We start from the raw sequence: 16,687 nt of genomic DNA on the forward strand, positions 1-16,687 counted from the left end.
TGCTACAAACCGTTTGACTCAATCAACCAGCTGAGATAGCATCTTCATTCCCCCAATGCCGGTTAGTCCATATTCACTACGGACCTAGGAACCTTTATATAAATAAATATGTAAAAAAAAAAAGGGTGAATAAAAAAACATTGTTTTTCACTGTTATATTACTGTGTTGTTGTTTTCTTATTATTGACCATTATGCCTGGTGTTGCAAATAAGCAACATACCAAATTACATACCAAACATACCAAATTGACTCCAAATTGACCAGGATGCCTGTTGTTGCAAATTTGCAACATACCAAAATTTCTATATTTTTTGTGCAAAGGGCACCACAGACTGTGGAGTCTTTTAAAAAAGGCCTGGGGTCCGTTTCACGTAGCAGGTTCAACCAACTCTGAGTCTATTCCTGATCTCTGAGTTGATCTACTCTGAGATAGAAAACCCTGAGTTTTCGGTTCCAGAAACGCTGATTTGAGTGAGGTTAATCAACTCTGAGTAAGTTCACCTTGAGTTTAGCGCGTGCACCACAACTTTAAAAAGCCAGCATCAATGGAGCCCCGATTCGACGAGTCACCTTGGCAACGGGGAAGAGGAGGGGCTACGTTTTTCACCAACCTCGAATTGGAAATCTTAATGCGCTCATACGGCGAGTTTCAATACGTTTTTAGAAATAAGTGCAACACCGCTGCTGCTGCAAAAGTGTAAGTTTAAATGTAGTCCTTTGCAATCACAATAATATTACAGGGAAACTGCTTGAATGGTAGCCCATTCATTTATTTCATTTAGGTGCAATCCCGCAGGGGAGGAGCGCTCTTGGCAGCAGTTTAAGATGAAATATAAAAACATTGTTCAAACAGGTGAGACCTCGGCATGGAGGTACCTCATTCTGATCATGTTTTACACTTTAAAATAAATATTAAGTGGCTATTTGACTGTGCAGTTATTTTATTCCCAACATAATGCTGTTTTCACACACATAAACTGTCTTCTCATCTATACCATCCATCCATCCATTATCTATACCGCTGAATCCGTCAGTCGGGTCGCGGGGGGGCTGGAGCCTATCCCAGCGGTCAATGGGCAAGAGGCGGGGTACACCCTGGACAGGCCACCAGTCCATCACAGGGCCACATAGAGACAAACGAGACAAACAACCATACACACTCACAGTCACTCAGAAGGACAATTTAGAGTCATCATCTATATCATGTTCTGTTAAATAATTAAGCCTATTTAAACTAACACAGACTTCTACTGAGCCAACAGAAAGAAGGCAGATGCCCATAAAACGGGTGGTGGCCGGCAACGCCACCTCTAACGGGAGGGCAGTGGCTGAAGGAATCCCCGGAGGGAGTCCACCCCCAAGACACGAGTGCCTTTATAAAATATAATAGGCCTATATATGTCTTTTTTAAGCCTATTCATACAAATATTTATTTGTCTTTTATGTCTTTTTTTTCTTTTGTCCCAACACATTCTGATGGTGCCGCTCAAAAAGATAATTGTCTGTAAATGCAAAAATCTATGCGCGGTCTGATAACCATCTCCCGATGAATATTTAATTCTCTGCGCAGTAATGCTGCTCCTTCATCCACGGGATCGTTGTCAAAAGGACATGTTTGTGAAAAAAGTTGCCTCCTGCTGTGCCTAATGGACTTCTAGAAGTAGAAGAACTCGCTCTGCTGACTGAATGAATGAGGAAATCAAATGGCGTGTGTGGCTGAAAGAGGGCGGAGACAGAGAGAAACTCAAGGTTTCTTGAATAAAACCTGGTCCCGACCAGGTTAGGTTCAGAGAGTCTGTTACTACGGTAACTGACCGAGAGGTTAAGTTACCTCTCTTTGTGAAACAGGCTAGAGTTACCCCTCTTTCTCGGGGTTGAGTTACCTCCCTTTGTGAAACGGAAAACTCAGAGTTTCCCTCATTTCAGGGTTAACCTACTCAGAGTTTTCACTAAACCTGCTACGTGAAACGGACCTCTGAAAACTCACCTTTTTAGAAAAGCCTTTAGTTTGCCTGAAAAATCTTAATACTATTTAACAGTTTTTTTTGTTTTTGTTTTTTATTAGTTTTAAAATGTAGCACTCTGAGGTCATTAAATTGATGTAAAGTGCGTTATAAATAAAATATATTATTATTATTATTATATAGTTATTTAGTAAATGAGTTCACAATAATAATAGAAGTTAAATCCATTTAAGAACACAATGTTAGCACTTTGAATTTTTTTTGTACATGAAATGTGCTATACAAATAAATTTGATAAAAATCAGACATTTTAACAGGTTTGTTGTTGAACTAAGATTTAACAGCTCTCTTAAAGAGTTAAAGTTCAGAAGATTTCAAATGAACAGGCAGAACATTCTCTTTTTACTGAAAAACTGTCTGAATAAAAGATGTTTTACAAACTGAGACTTCATCATTTCCACCTGAAGCAGGTCAGAGCAGACAGTCAGACCATATGACGTGTGAAAATAACAGGATTTAAACCCAGAAAGGTCAGACAGTCAGATGTCAAACAGTTTGTCATTTTAAAGCAGTAAAGGTTAGCCTTTATTGTTTTACAGGTTATTTCAACATAACTTTTCATATTTAGCTTTCTCCTCTGCTTCTCGCTCAGTGAGATCACCTTTCATTCTAACATTCAGGTGCAGATGATTTTTAAGCCAAGCTGAAACCTTTTCCAAATATAAGCTTAGCTCATCTGCAGCAACATCGCATCAAGTTTTACCGGAGACATAAGGTGCCGTGGCAGACGCTCGACCGTGCACAACTGGTCAGTATCGCTGACGGTGCAGAACAAGCTTCTTATGAAGAGACTGTGGACAAACTGTGGATTCTGAATGACACTGAAGCAGTGTGTACAGTTTATGGGACATTTTAAACAGTTTTCCAGCAGTGATCGGATGTTGAACCACAGAACATTTGGAACTGAATTGAATGTTTTTTGAGCTGCCTCTGAGGCCTTTATTCTGCTTGCAATGTTCCGGAGAGCATTGCAAGCAGAATAAAGCGAGACCAAGGCCAGCCTCTGAAAGACGGGGCGAGAGGCCCGGTGGATACCTGGGCTGGGCAAGACTTTACAATGGAAACTAAAATACAAATATTGATATTTGTCCAATTGGACAGATTTAAAGATTTTTTTAATTTTTATAAAGTAAAATTTAAAAAATTGGTTTTCTTCCTGGGGTGTATATTTTGATTAAACGATTAAAACAGAGCTTCCAATATTAAAGCAGAACAACAAGTTTCCTATTAAAAGACATAATATATACAAACTGCTTCAGAAGTTAAATTGTTTATCCAGCGCTTTTTAATTACAAGATGCAACAATGATCAGAATCCTGTGTGATCCATCAATGGTAACAAAACCACAGGCTGTTATAGCAAATCAAAGAGCCCACCATAAATCAGATACAATCAGGTAAAAAGTGATGTGTTGAAGGAGAAGCTAACAAACATCCAAAATAATTCATGGTCCAAAATAAAACTGCTTACCGAGAGAGAATAGAGTTAAAAAGAATTCTAAATCAGCCAGAAAATCAGAAGACAAAGAGGGAGCGAGTAAAACTGTTGATGGACAAAGTGCATGGAGATGATGTTTGTTGTGATTTGGAGCTTTATGAATAAAGCTGAATTTAACTGTTTGATTACTATAAGCTGAGTTATTGGTTAAAACACAGCGAGTGTGACACGCCAATATTTACAGGTGTAAAATAGAGAAATCCAAGTATAGGTTAGTGCTTGAGTTGAAAATACTAAATGTTGCAGCTACAGTCTATGAGGACGCCAAACCCTCACGCTCTCCTTCCCAAGGTGCCACCAGATGTTAAAGCTTTACAGTGAGTTCAATCTCTGTTTTTCAATTTTCTGCATACTTTACTGGATCATTAATGTTCTTCTTATTTAGGGTTTTTCAGAGTTTCTCTGGTTGAGGACTCTTGTTTTGTCAGCACTCATATAGAGGTAAGCAGATGTTCATTCAGCACAAAGTCAAGGCATGGCCGAGAGAATTAATGGAACCTGCACTGTAAAAAAAAAAAAAAAAAAAACGGTAAAAGTACTGGCAGCAAAGATTCCAAACGGATACCGTAAATTTACAGTAAATAACTGGATCCCAGAATTACATACAATAACTGTAAAAATACAGAATAAATTTTACAGTCAAAATGACTTAAAATACAGTATATTATAGTTGATGAATGCCATCATACTGTAAAATAACATACATTTTATGTCAAAAAACCTTAAAATAAGATAACTTTCAGATTAATCTCTGTAATTTCACGGTATACATTATTTATTTTAGGAAACAGCCCAGTCCATCTACAGTAATTTCATGTTAAAATACTGTGTTTTCCATGTACAATAACAAAGTTTTAACATATAAAAACGAACTAGGTTCATAAAACTAAAGGTAAATGTCTGCCCATTTACAGTATTAATCTGTCATTTTAGAGAATTAGTATATTAAAAAACAACCATTAGACAGTGGAAAAACAAGCTAAATACATTACAAATACATAAAAAATAGCTACATTTAAGGTCAGTCCCTGTAAATTAAAGTAGAACTGCGGTATTTTCAACTTTAAGCCTCTTTTCTGAGTCGTCTGCATTGTTTTAGAACCCCCCTCACCGCTTTTTTGATGTTTACTGCTGTCTCCGGTATTTGCCTAATTTTGATTAATCTCAACCTGCTTCAGAATGGCAAGTCATATGCATGTCTTAAAAGGTCCGTAAAAGCACCATAAATGTCCGTTTTTAAAATCATCAACTCACCGGAGTGGTTACTGGTGTGCACTGGTAATCCATATCAAATTTCGTGGCGAAAAGTTGCTTCTGTCGTGTTTTATTTGGCAGCTCGTTCATGCTCGCACTATTTTCTTAGCAGTGGCGGAGTAATATCAACGAACATCCAGTCCAAAATGTCAAATAAAACACGACAGAAGCAACTTTTCGCCACGAAATTTGATCTGGATTACCAGTGCACACCAGTAACCACTCCGGTGAGTTGATTATTTTGAAAACGGACGTTTATTGTGCTTTTACAATGACTGAGAAATAATGTATAAAAATGCTATAAATGCATTAAACCAACGATAAACGTTTGCCCATTTACAGTATTATTCTGTAATTTTAAAGAATTACAAGATTTAAAAATGTTCATTGGACAGTGGGTAAAAAAGCAGAGTACATTAAAAATACATAAAAAATAGCTGTATTTAAGGCCAATCCCTGTAAATTAAGGGTATTTAGTAGTCATTTCATGAAACCGTCTTGTCCCTCTACACTGATTTGCTGCATAAATGTGGTTTCCCCAAGTAAAACAACAATGACACATGTATAAACTAAATATGCATCTTTAATCAAATAGGAATTTCTGCACATTTACAGTATTAGTTATTTTAGTGAATTGGACAATGGAAACTTAAACACTGTACATCAAAATACATTATGTGTATTTAAAGATAAATTTATGGTAATAAACAATCATTTTAGTAAACTGAACAAAAACTGTTTAACAATTTAATTTGAAAGAAAAACACAAGGCAATCTCTGTCAATGTAAGGTAGTCAGCAGTTACTTTATATAATTGTTCAATATAGTGTTTTACTTCCAAAATCGATAGAGCCACTTCCGGTTGACCCCTTCAACAACAAACTCAGGCATTCGAGAAAATGGTGAATGAAGAGCAAGATGAAGCTACGTCCCTCTACATTTCGTATATTTAATTTGTGATGAGCTGCTTATTGCACAAATGCGATGCACAACGGCGCATTCTCAATCGCGGTGTTTTTCTTTCCGATGGCGACTACAACAGGGAATCGATGGAGACTTCTGGTTCCCAACCCCAGGAAAACATCTGGAGCATGCGCAGAACGCAAAGTCTGATTCACCACGTGCTTCAGCGTCTACAAGCAGGTTTAGAGTGACTTTCAACCCAGTTATCTCGGGGTCTTAATCCGATCCGAGTAACAGTATCAATCCAATTTCTTGTCAGATTAAAGCCTAGTTTATAGTCGGTAACGCAAGACAAGACGCAAGACGCAAGACGCAACGCAAGCCCTTGCGTGCTTGCGTGTGTCACCTCAATTTTCTAAACTTTACGCAAGACGCAAGCACAAGCCACTGGCTGTGTTCGAAACCGCCTACTACTTGAAAACGGCACTCATCGATCTGACAGTATGCAGAGCGTTTACACACAGTGCACTTCACTCCTGTCCGAGCCCAAATCAGCCAGCCTGAAAAGCTGATTTCCCTTAAGCTATAAACTCTGTAAATATATAACTTTAGCAACATTTGAAACATTTTCAGGCGAGAAAGTAGTCGTTTAGACCCCCAAGGTGTTGAAAATCTGACAAAATACCGGCTATTTACAAGAAGAAGAAGCATGAATCCACTCGAAGAGGTCCTGGCGGTGAATTTCCTTTCATCGTAGTAGGCTTGTCATTGAAAAAACCCGCTGCTCCACCTACTGTCCTGGCGGTGAATCGCCACGCAGCACACGCAAGCGCCGACAAAGCAAAATGAAGTATAAACGTCTCGAGCCATTAACATACGCGCAAGACGCAAGCGCAAGGGCAGTTAAAAGAAGTATAACTCAGCCTTAAGGTGTCTATATGCACTTAATACCTCAGTCTTATTGTAATTTAGCCAAATATCTGATCCTTTCAGTGCCATGTAGTGAAGTGAAGTGAAATTTATTTATATAGCACTTTTTAGCAACAAGGCGATCCAAAGTGCTTAAAGCTGCGGTCGGCAACTTTTTTTTAGTCATATTAGCTTGAACTGTCATGGGATTCTGGAAGTAGAATATTAAATAGGCTGTTTAGGAAAAATAACGAATTCTGTAGCTCCCTCTGAAGCCTGTAATCATGCTTGCAAAAACCGAGCGCTCCCGGCTGTTTTTAACCAATCAAGTTAGGGGGGAGGAATCCTACCTGTCAATCACAGCTTGTGCACACGCTGCTGAGCTTGAGTCTGCCCCAGCTTGTGTGCGCTCACACTGGTGTGAACTCACGTGCACAACCTCGTCCACAGAGGGGGAGGGGTTTGGGGGGCGATTCGGAGCTTGTTAGAGGTTGGGGGAGGGACCTGAAAGTTGTGTCAGTTCGAATTTTCCGACTTTAGACTCGCAATTTTGAAAACCTGCCGACTGCAGCTTTAACCCCGAGTTACGGAGGAGCCGATACATCGGTGCATCCCTAGTAATTTTGAGGCCTTTTTCTAAATGCAATGAATGTTGATTGGGAGCTGGACTCTGTTCCACAATTGTGAAGCACAGGAGGAGCTTATGAAGACGATCAGCAATATTTGGACTGAGGTCATGGCCATAAAACTTTGTAACCATTTCTTGCAAATCAAACAAATGTAAAAATAATTTTAGAATATATTCAATGTGGGCAATACATACTGTGCGTGAGAAACTTGTCAGATCATTTCAAACTCTCTGTTCACTTGCTGGGCTGCTGGGGTCTGTTCACTTGCTGGGCTGCTGGGGTCTGTTCACTTGCTGGGCTGCTGGGGTCTGTTCACTTGCTCGGCTGCTGGGGTCTGTTCACTTGCTGGGCTGCTGGGGTCTGTTCACTTGCTCGGCTGCTGGGGTCTGTTCACTTGCTGGGCTGCTGGGGTCTGTTCACTTGCTGGGCTGCCGGGGTCTTCCTTGTGATCCACAAGCCACTGAGCATTTCTAGAAAAGCCAACAATGTGCCACTTTATTTCCAAACTAAGAGAGACACAGAAGAGCAGAAATAAAGAGTGATAAATATTCTCTTTAGAGATTACACTCAGCACATTACTCCTTATCTTCTTAAAAGTAAGATTTGCTCAAATTAAAACTTTAAACATGTCAATCACAGATCCTGATAACACTTCTCTTTCCAAAATAGATTCATGCAGTTATATACTGAGTTTTACAGAGAAATAAATATGGTCTTACCTTCTCCAGGTCGAAGTCTGCTTTTTTACAGGCATGACATCAATACAAGCAGCTCGCACACACATATTGAGAAACAGGAGAAAAAAGGTCAGCCTGGCTCTGTCCAAAGCTAATAAAAGCTCACAAATTAACATGTACCAAAAATGTCATTTATCTATACAGTAATCGTAGTCTTGCTGCACCTCTGGTGGTAATGACAGCCAGTGCATCTCTGCTGAGACAGGTAGGAAGTATTTCCATCTGCACAGGCTTTAATTGCAAGCTCGAATCTAGTTTTATAGATTGGAAAAATGTTATTTGTCCTTACCATCTCCAAGGAAATAGGACAGTAATCCCACTCAAGAGAAGCACAGTCTTTGTTGTGTCTCATTGGGTTGAGTAGTCATATATTAAATATATGTAACCCATCTCCATTGTATGTCTCTGTTGTGTCCCGAGTTGGAAAGGAGACGTAGGAGTCAGGACTGGATCTCTAAATCTTTACTTGGCAACTGTGGTGACAAACAGAAACACAGAAATCGTGAGCTGTGTGTGAGCAAGAAAAGGCTTCTTAACTTAAATCTTACAATAAAATAATCAATTTAGTACAGTAAAATTAAATTACGGAGTAGCGAATATAGTAAAATAAAATAAAAGGGAAAAAAAACAACTTCTGTAGCTGTGAACTAGGGTTTTCAGCTTAATAGATACTACTGTGCAGAAGGCAGGAATGCCAGGTTTCGCAGGGTGTTTAGAGCACACTAGCATGATTTGGCATCAGATTCAGACAGCCAAGATTGAGAGGACTTGCATGTTATATTTCTGGATCTAGCAAATGTCTACTACAGTGCCTGCAGTAGTTGTTAACTTAGTAAGAGCATATTTTCAGGATATTAGACTGTGCTTAAGTACAGCAGGTTTCACAACAGGTTGGTGGAAGCTAGAAATAGGCACTATGGCAACATGTACGATTTCTCCATTAGCATTTACAATGCCTAGAGAGCTTCCATGTGGGTTGTAGCTGGAGAGACACGTCAGGATGGCATGCGCCTTACACCAATTATGGCCTACATGGATGATATGACGTTAGTGACTACAACAGTGCCATGTATGAAGAGAATACTTTAATAAAAATCTAAAGTGGGCTGGTATGAAAATCAAACCTACTAAGTCTAGAAGTATCTCAATAAGTAGAGGGAAATTAAGTGATAGAAAGTTTGAAATAGATGAAGAAAAAATTCCTATAATTAGCGATAAGGCAGTAAAGAGGTACCAGGCAGACTTGAATGATGGAGAGCAGGCAGTGCAGTTTTGGAAAGATGTTGCTGAGGGACTGGAAGAATAGATAAATCAGGGCTTACAGGAAAGTTGAAACTGTGGTGTCTGCAGTTTGGATTGTTTCCTAGGTTGATTTGGTCTGTGTATGAGATTCCAATATCTGTTGTAGAAAAAATGGAAAGTTTAGAGCTCCTGTTAGCTGGGAGTAAAGATGTGGTAGTTAGTAAGGTGGTTCCAAACCCAACCAAGGGGAGAAAATGGAATCCAAGAATGGCAGCTCAGGAGGCAGAAGCAACTCTTAGACATGCAGAGATTGTGGGTAATGTGCAAATAGGCCGGGGAGGCTTGGGGCTTGGCCAGGGGAGTAGAGCAGGTCCCAAGGAGAAGAGAAAGCTAGTTGTTGAGCAGGTTCGTACAAAGGAAGAAATGTTATGGGGCACAAAGGCAGTGGCTCAGGCTAAGCAGGGACAGTGGTTGAATTGGGAAGGTGTAGAGAAGAAAAAGCTGAGTTGGAAAGAGCCGTGGAGTATGGACGAAAGGAGTATTAGATTTTTGATAGGGGCAACATATGATGTATTGCCAACTCCCCAGAACCTAAAACTCTGGGTAAATGGAGACCCGTTATGTTCAGGTACTGCAACTCTAGGGCATATTTTGTCAGGTTGTAAGGTTAGTCTGTCACAAGGCCGGTATACGTGGCGACATAACCAAGTATTAAGAAGCTTAGCTGCAGGTATTGAAGAAAAATGAAGGCAACTAGACGAAACACTAATGAAAGGAGGTTCCCACCTGATGACCCCAATGATATGTTGGTCAGCACTGCTCACTGGTCTATATTATAGGGATTATAGGGAATTATTCACTGAGTCTGGTCCATTCTTTCTTTAGCACAAGTTTCTTGTGTTTACTTTGAATATGTACTCTATCCAGTTTTCCCAAATTATTTTCTAATGTCAGATAGATAGAAAGAATGAATGAGTGACATCTTTATTATGGTCCTGCATATTAATATGCCCAGTCCCCATTTGTATGTCTTCGTTATCATGGACAGCAATCTGTAAATTAATACCTCACATTTAATCTAAAATGACATTAAAATCTTTACAAATATGATAAATTGCCATTGACATAATATTAACATAATCTTAAATCATAGTAAATTACCTGGAATTGTAATGGCAAAAATTTAAATGACTCAAAATCTTCAGGCATTTCATTGTTTTTTAAAAGTAAAAAACAATAGGTTTTAACCTATTACAGGTTAAAACCTGTAATAATACGGAATACTTTCTGTAAAACTGCATTATTTAAAGTACACGTTCCGTAAAATAATATTTTCAATTGTATTTCTTCAGTAATGTACAGTTAAAAAACATGAAATCACTTCAAATAAACGCTAAATAACCTGAAATTTTGTATAAATAACTATAGATTTCTGTAATTTTATATACATTTCTTGATTCAAATTATTAGGAAAGATCTGTAAAATTACATCACATTTGATGTAAAATTACATTTGAATATGAAAGAAACATGTTAAATTACCTGTAAAAAAAACATAGTAATAACGTAAATTATATTATTGGTCAATACATGTAATTCTAAAGGTAAATATTAAAATTACTACTAGTATCCGTTAATTTACAGTTATTACATTGTTTTAAGGAAAATGGTGATAAACCCGTAAAAACATACAGAAAATTGTATGTAAAATTAAAGTTAAAGATATTAAGACAAATACAATAAATTGTCATTAAAAAACATAGTATTAATGTAATCTTACATTACGGATAATTAACTGTAATTTTAAACATAAAACCTAAAATTACTCAAAAATATCTGTAAATCTACTGGAATTCCATTGTTTTATTGGAAAACAGGAAAAATCTGTGAAAAATTACAGAATATTTCCTGTAAAATTACATTTTTTTTTTTTACAGTGTGGAGAGCCAACATTGATATGATCTATGAACTGTTCCAGGAGTTGTTTCTTACATTAAAGCGTTAAGGCGTCGTTTCATTCTCATGTGAGGACCATAGATGAGGGTAATCCTTTAAATGACCCCTTGTCGGGAGCTTGGACAATACACACTGTGCCAGGGGGGAAGGAATGTAAAGAACAAAACAGCTGATTACTTCATGATGAGTGATTTTATATTAGTTTTCACTAAACCCAACACCTACTAAATACACTGATCCAAACATTCTTATAGATGGAAAGAAGAGTGACTGTGTGGTGCTGAATGTGGGAGGATGTGAATGGGTTGAATGAAATGGGCTGTGTGAAAAGTTTTGTGTTTTGGTTCATTAGAAAAGTTCCATAAGAAATGTCCTGGGTTATTTACTTAAGTAAAACAGAATATACTGAAGGCAGAGCTGCTCTCAGTAAGGTAAAGCACAGAGCTCTGAACTACACGGTTAAAGCTGCAGTCTGCAACTCTTTTTCAAGCATAATGCCTGGAACTGTCCGGGGATTCTGAAAGTAGTACATTAAATACCCCAATACAAAAAAAAATGAGTTCTCTAGGTCCCCTCTATGTCCCGCTAGGTCCCTCCAAAGCCAGCAGGTTTGTTTACAAAATTGCAGACCGGCCCGGTAAAAGGTAACCAATCAGGTTACGAGCTGGGCTCTGCTGCCTGTCGATACAAGGTAGGCTCGTCCCCACGCTGGCACGTGCACGAAGTTGTAGAGAAGCTTGCAATCGGAGCAATGGCGGAGCGAGATCAGCTAGTAAACGAAAGCGAAAAGTTGCCAATTCAACCGTTGGCAACCACAGCGTACACAGCAAAAACTGCTAAAAAAAGGAAAATTGATGACACCACTGCTAGGGCTCGGAGAAAAGAACTTGACAAGACAAGAGACAAGACAAGGGTAAATATCGGCATAGCCTTTGAGAAGTGGCGGACTCTCAGGGACTCCAAGGGGTTCAAGTTTGACTATGAATTGGCCACATTTCTTCTAGACAGGTAAGTACATTTCAGCTGCTTCTGCTGTTTGTCTTGATGTACCGTAAAATGTATGTGGGGAAGAGGGAATACTGCCTAAAAACTTAAGTTGAGCTAGTCTTTGGTTGTGGCTAATGTGTAGGCTATGTGCTAATATGGATAATGAATATTGCTACCACAGAGCTAGGTCTGTGATTGCTACCAACTGCACGAGGTTGGCATTGCGAGTGTTTTTTTTAAATTATTTTTTTGTCATTTGGCACCACAGATCTAGGTCTGTGTTTGGCACACTGTGCGGTCCGTCGGCCGTCTTCTTCTTTTTTCAATTCAATTCAATTCAATTCATTTTTATTTATATAGCGCCAAATACAACAAATGTCATCTCAAGGCACTTAGATAGTAAGTCCAATTCAAGCCAATTGTAATTCAATTAATTAATAATAATCATAATTCATAAAATAATCCAATTCGTTCATATAGAGCCAATTCAAAAACAATTTCCTAGCTAAGAAAACCAACAGATTGCACTGAAAACTTTTTGTTTTTCGGTCCAATCTCCCGGCCTGAGCGTGCCTGAGGCGACTGTGGAGAGAAACGACTCCCTTTTAACAGGAAGAAACCTCTGGCAGAACCAGACTCAGGAAGGGTGGCCATCCGCCTCGACCAGCTGGGGTTTGAGAAGGGGGGGAGGGCCGCAGCGGCGGCGGCACTGTAACACCATTCAAAGGATATCTGTTGGAACAGGGAAACACGAGTTAATGACCACAATAATATCACATATACATAAAGAGAGTAAAGTGAGGAAAGGTGTGACAGATGAGGCCCCCCAGCAGTCTAGGCCTATAGCAGATTAACTATGGGATGTTTCAGGATTACCTGAGCCATCCCTATTCAAGGTAAACACAAGAAACTTGTGCTAACGAAAAAATAAATAATAAAATAAAGGACCAGACTCAGTGAGTAATTCCCTATACTCCCTATATAGATCTGCTCCTCACACCACAACAACCATCTTTTTACAGCCACAAGCTACCTCAGCCTCTCACCAACTGCACACCAGTCACAGCGGGGTGGGGATGCAAACCCTGGTTCGGGTAGGGGGTAATGAAAGTATAGAGGGTGCCAGAGGTGGAGGCAGAACAAGACACACTAGCAGATACACTATCAGATTCAACAGACCTAACCATAAGCTTTATAAAAAAGGAAAGTTTTAAGCCTGGTCTTAAAAGTGGAAAGGGTGTCTGCTTCCCGGACATTTACTGGCAGCTTATTCCACAATAGAGGGGCCTGATAACTGAAGGCTCTGCCTCCCATTCTACTTTTAGAAACTCTGGGAACCTCAAGTAAACCTGCAGTTTGGGAACGAAGTGCTCTGTTAGGAAAATATCTTACAATGAGATCTTTAAGATATGATGGAGCTCGGTCATTAAGAGCTTTATATGTAAGGAGAAGAATCTTAAATTCTATTCTGAATTTAACAGGGAGCCAATGAAGAGAAGCTAAAACTGGAGAAATATGATCTCTCCTGTTAGTTCTCATCAAAACTCTGGCTGCAGCATTTTGGATCAACTGAAGGCTTTTCAGAGAATATGTGGGACAGCCCAATAATAAAGAATTACAGTAGTCCAATCTTGAAGTAACAAATGCATGAATTAGTTTTTCTGCATCACTCTGAGACAAGATGTTCCTGATTTTAACAATATTACGAAGGTGAAAGAAGGCAGTCCTAGAAACCTGTTTTATATGCGAGTCAAATGATAAGTTCTGGTCAAAAATAACTCCAAGGTTCCTCACTGTAGAACTAGAAGCCAAGGAAATACCATCTAGAGTAACTATATAGCTAGACAATTTCTCCCTGAAACGCTCAGGTCCAAAGATAACGACTTCAGTTTTGTCTGAATTTAGAAGCAGACAGTTCTGAGTCATCCAGGTCTTTATGTCTTTAAGACATGCTCGTAGTCTGACCAACCTATTGGGTTCATCTGGTTTTATAGATAAGTACAGCTGAGTATCATCAGCATAGCAATGGAAATTTATGCCATGCTGTCTAATAATGTTACCTAATGGAAGCATGTATAAAGTAAAAAGAATCGGTCCAAGCACAGAACCCTGGGGAACTCCATGACTTACTCTGGTGTGTGAGGAAGATTCTTCATTTACAAGAACAAACTGAAATCTATCAGATAAATATGACTTAAACCAGCCTAATGCAGTTCCTTTAATCCCAATAACATGTTCAAGTCTGTGTAATAAGATACTGTGATCGACCGTATCAAATGCAGCACTGAGATCCAACAGGACAAGCACAGACACAAGTCCGCTATCAGAGGCTAAGAGGAGATCATTGGTAACTTTTGCTGTTAGGATTTGCATGTAGATAAGTGTTTGTTTTCTACTACTACCATGAGATGACTAAGCGATTTGCTTCTAAATCTGAGGACCTTATAGCACAGCAGCCTGCACGGAATTAGCTGTAGACCTAGGTATTGTGCCTTGGTTTTTTTATACACCGACACGTTTCGCAGGTGCATTCATTGTTTGATGTGTTGATATGTATTAGATATTTGTACACCCTTACACCTAGAACGTTATAACCTTACGTTTGACATGCTTTCCTGAGAATGAACACCAATAGCTTGGAAGTTTGGGTTATTACTTGGCAGGAGGCATGCCATTCCACATTGCGGCATAGTATATGACATTTCCGTGCACAGTATGTGACATTTTCACGATTGAACGTGCAAGGTTCTGTTTTTTTGCGTCACTGTCGATCGTGCAGTACAGTTTTCATGCCCATTTTCAAGGGCTACAACTGGTATGTCTAGCTGCGCAACCTTGGAGAAAGCAACAGCGAGTGCGCGCGTGTGTGTTGCATTTGACAAAACGTTAGACCATGTCATTGCATGTTTTTTAGCAGTTACCAGGGCTGTACCCTGCCTGTGACATCTACTCCACTCAAACAGAAGAGACCTCCCAACGTGCCTGTGGCCCTTTCAACTATTGTTGGAGGTTCCCTGTCTGATAGGTAGGCTGTAATAAATGTCAATTTGTGCACTGTTCATTATCAACAATAGTCAATAAATATCTACTTGATGTAAACATGTGCAACCTGCATGCAAATAAACCACTTATAGTAGAGCCAACATTTGCTTTTATACAGAGAAGATGACTTCTCTGGAGAGGCTCAGGGGTGTCATGACGATGCCATCCATGTCTTAGAAGAAAGGTATTTTTTTAATTGAACACTTGACACATTACTTCACATTCTTGTCATGAATACGGATACTGAATTTATTTGTGGGCCTTGTTGTAGCATTTCATCGCAGACCATCACAGTTCAAGAGGACCTAGACGAGAATGCCTTCAACAGCATTCAAAACTCAATGTAAGTGGCTGGCCACAGCTCTTGGATGGTGTATGTACATAGCATATGAATAATGGGCGTGGTGGGCAGCTGGGATAATGGGGTGGTGGAAGGGTTGATAAATGTTTTGTGGCGTGTAAAGTCTGAGTAATGGTGACGGTGAATTTATGTACTGTAGTGTGTGTGTATAAGTATAGATAGATAGATAGATAGATAGATAGATAGATAGATAGATAGATAGATAGATAGATACTTTATTGATCCCGAAGGAAATTCAAGCATCCAGTAGCAGACATAATAAAACAGTAAAAATGTTTATACAATAATAAACACTTTAAAAACAATCTAAGAATTTAAAAAACTGTTTAAGAATATAAAATATAAAAATATAAAGTGACCAGTGAAGTGACATGAAAGTGAAATATAAAGTGATCAGTGAAATTCAGAAGTGCCATCACTGAGAGCTGTTGTACAGCCTGATGGCCAGAGGAACAAAAGAGTTTTTGAGTCTGTTGGTGGAGCAGGACTGAGACAGCAGTCTGCCACTGAACACACTCCTCTGTCTGATGAAGGTGATGTGCAGAGGGTGGTGGGCGTTGTCCAGTATGGACAGCAGTTTGTCCAGGGTCCTTCTCTCTAGAACAGCTGCAACAGTTTTTTGCAGCTGTTGAAGGACCCCAGCCTTCTCAGGAAGTATAGACGGCTCTGTCCTTTCCTCTGTACAGAGTCTGTTAGCTGACCAGTCTAACCTGTCATCCAGCTGCAGCCCCAGATATTTGTATGAACTGTATGTGGCACTGTGAGTTACACCGTGTGAGATGTGACCTGTCCTTGGAAAAAAATTACATACTTGTGTGAAGATATACAAAATTGTGAAGGTTATAAGCCCTATAGTACAAAAAAGACTATCTTTCTTTTTCTCTCTTTCCTTCTTTCTTTCTTTCAGCATTGACTGGGAAGAAGACCCAACCTGGTGTCCAGACATGTCGCAACATGATGATGTCGCAACATCCGAGGAGGGAGATGATGATGGTGATGATGATGATGATCATGAAGCCAGAATACTGCTTGCTGCCCTGGACTACAACCACCATGTCCACAGGCAACCCAAAAGAAGACATGATGGCTCAGTGCAGTAAGTCATAAACACATCCATGTCATGAATCCAAGGAAAAAACGAGGAT

Source organism: Odontesthes bonariensis, chromosome 18, assembly GCF_027942865.1.
Source record: "Odontesthes bonariensis isolate fOdoBon6 chromosome 18, fOdoBon6.hap1, whole genome shotgun sequence".
Lineage (NCBI taxonomy): Eukaryota > Metazoa > Chordata > Actinopteri > Atheriniformes > Atherinopsidae > Odontesthes > Odontesthes bonariensis.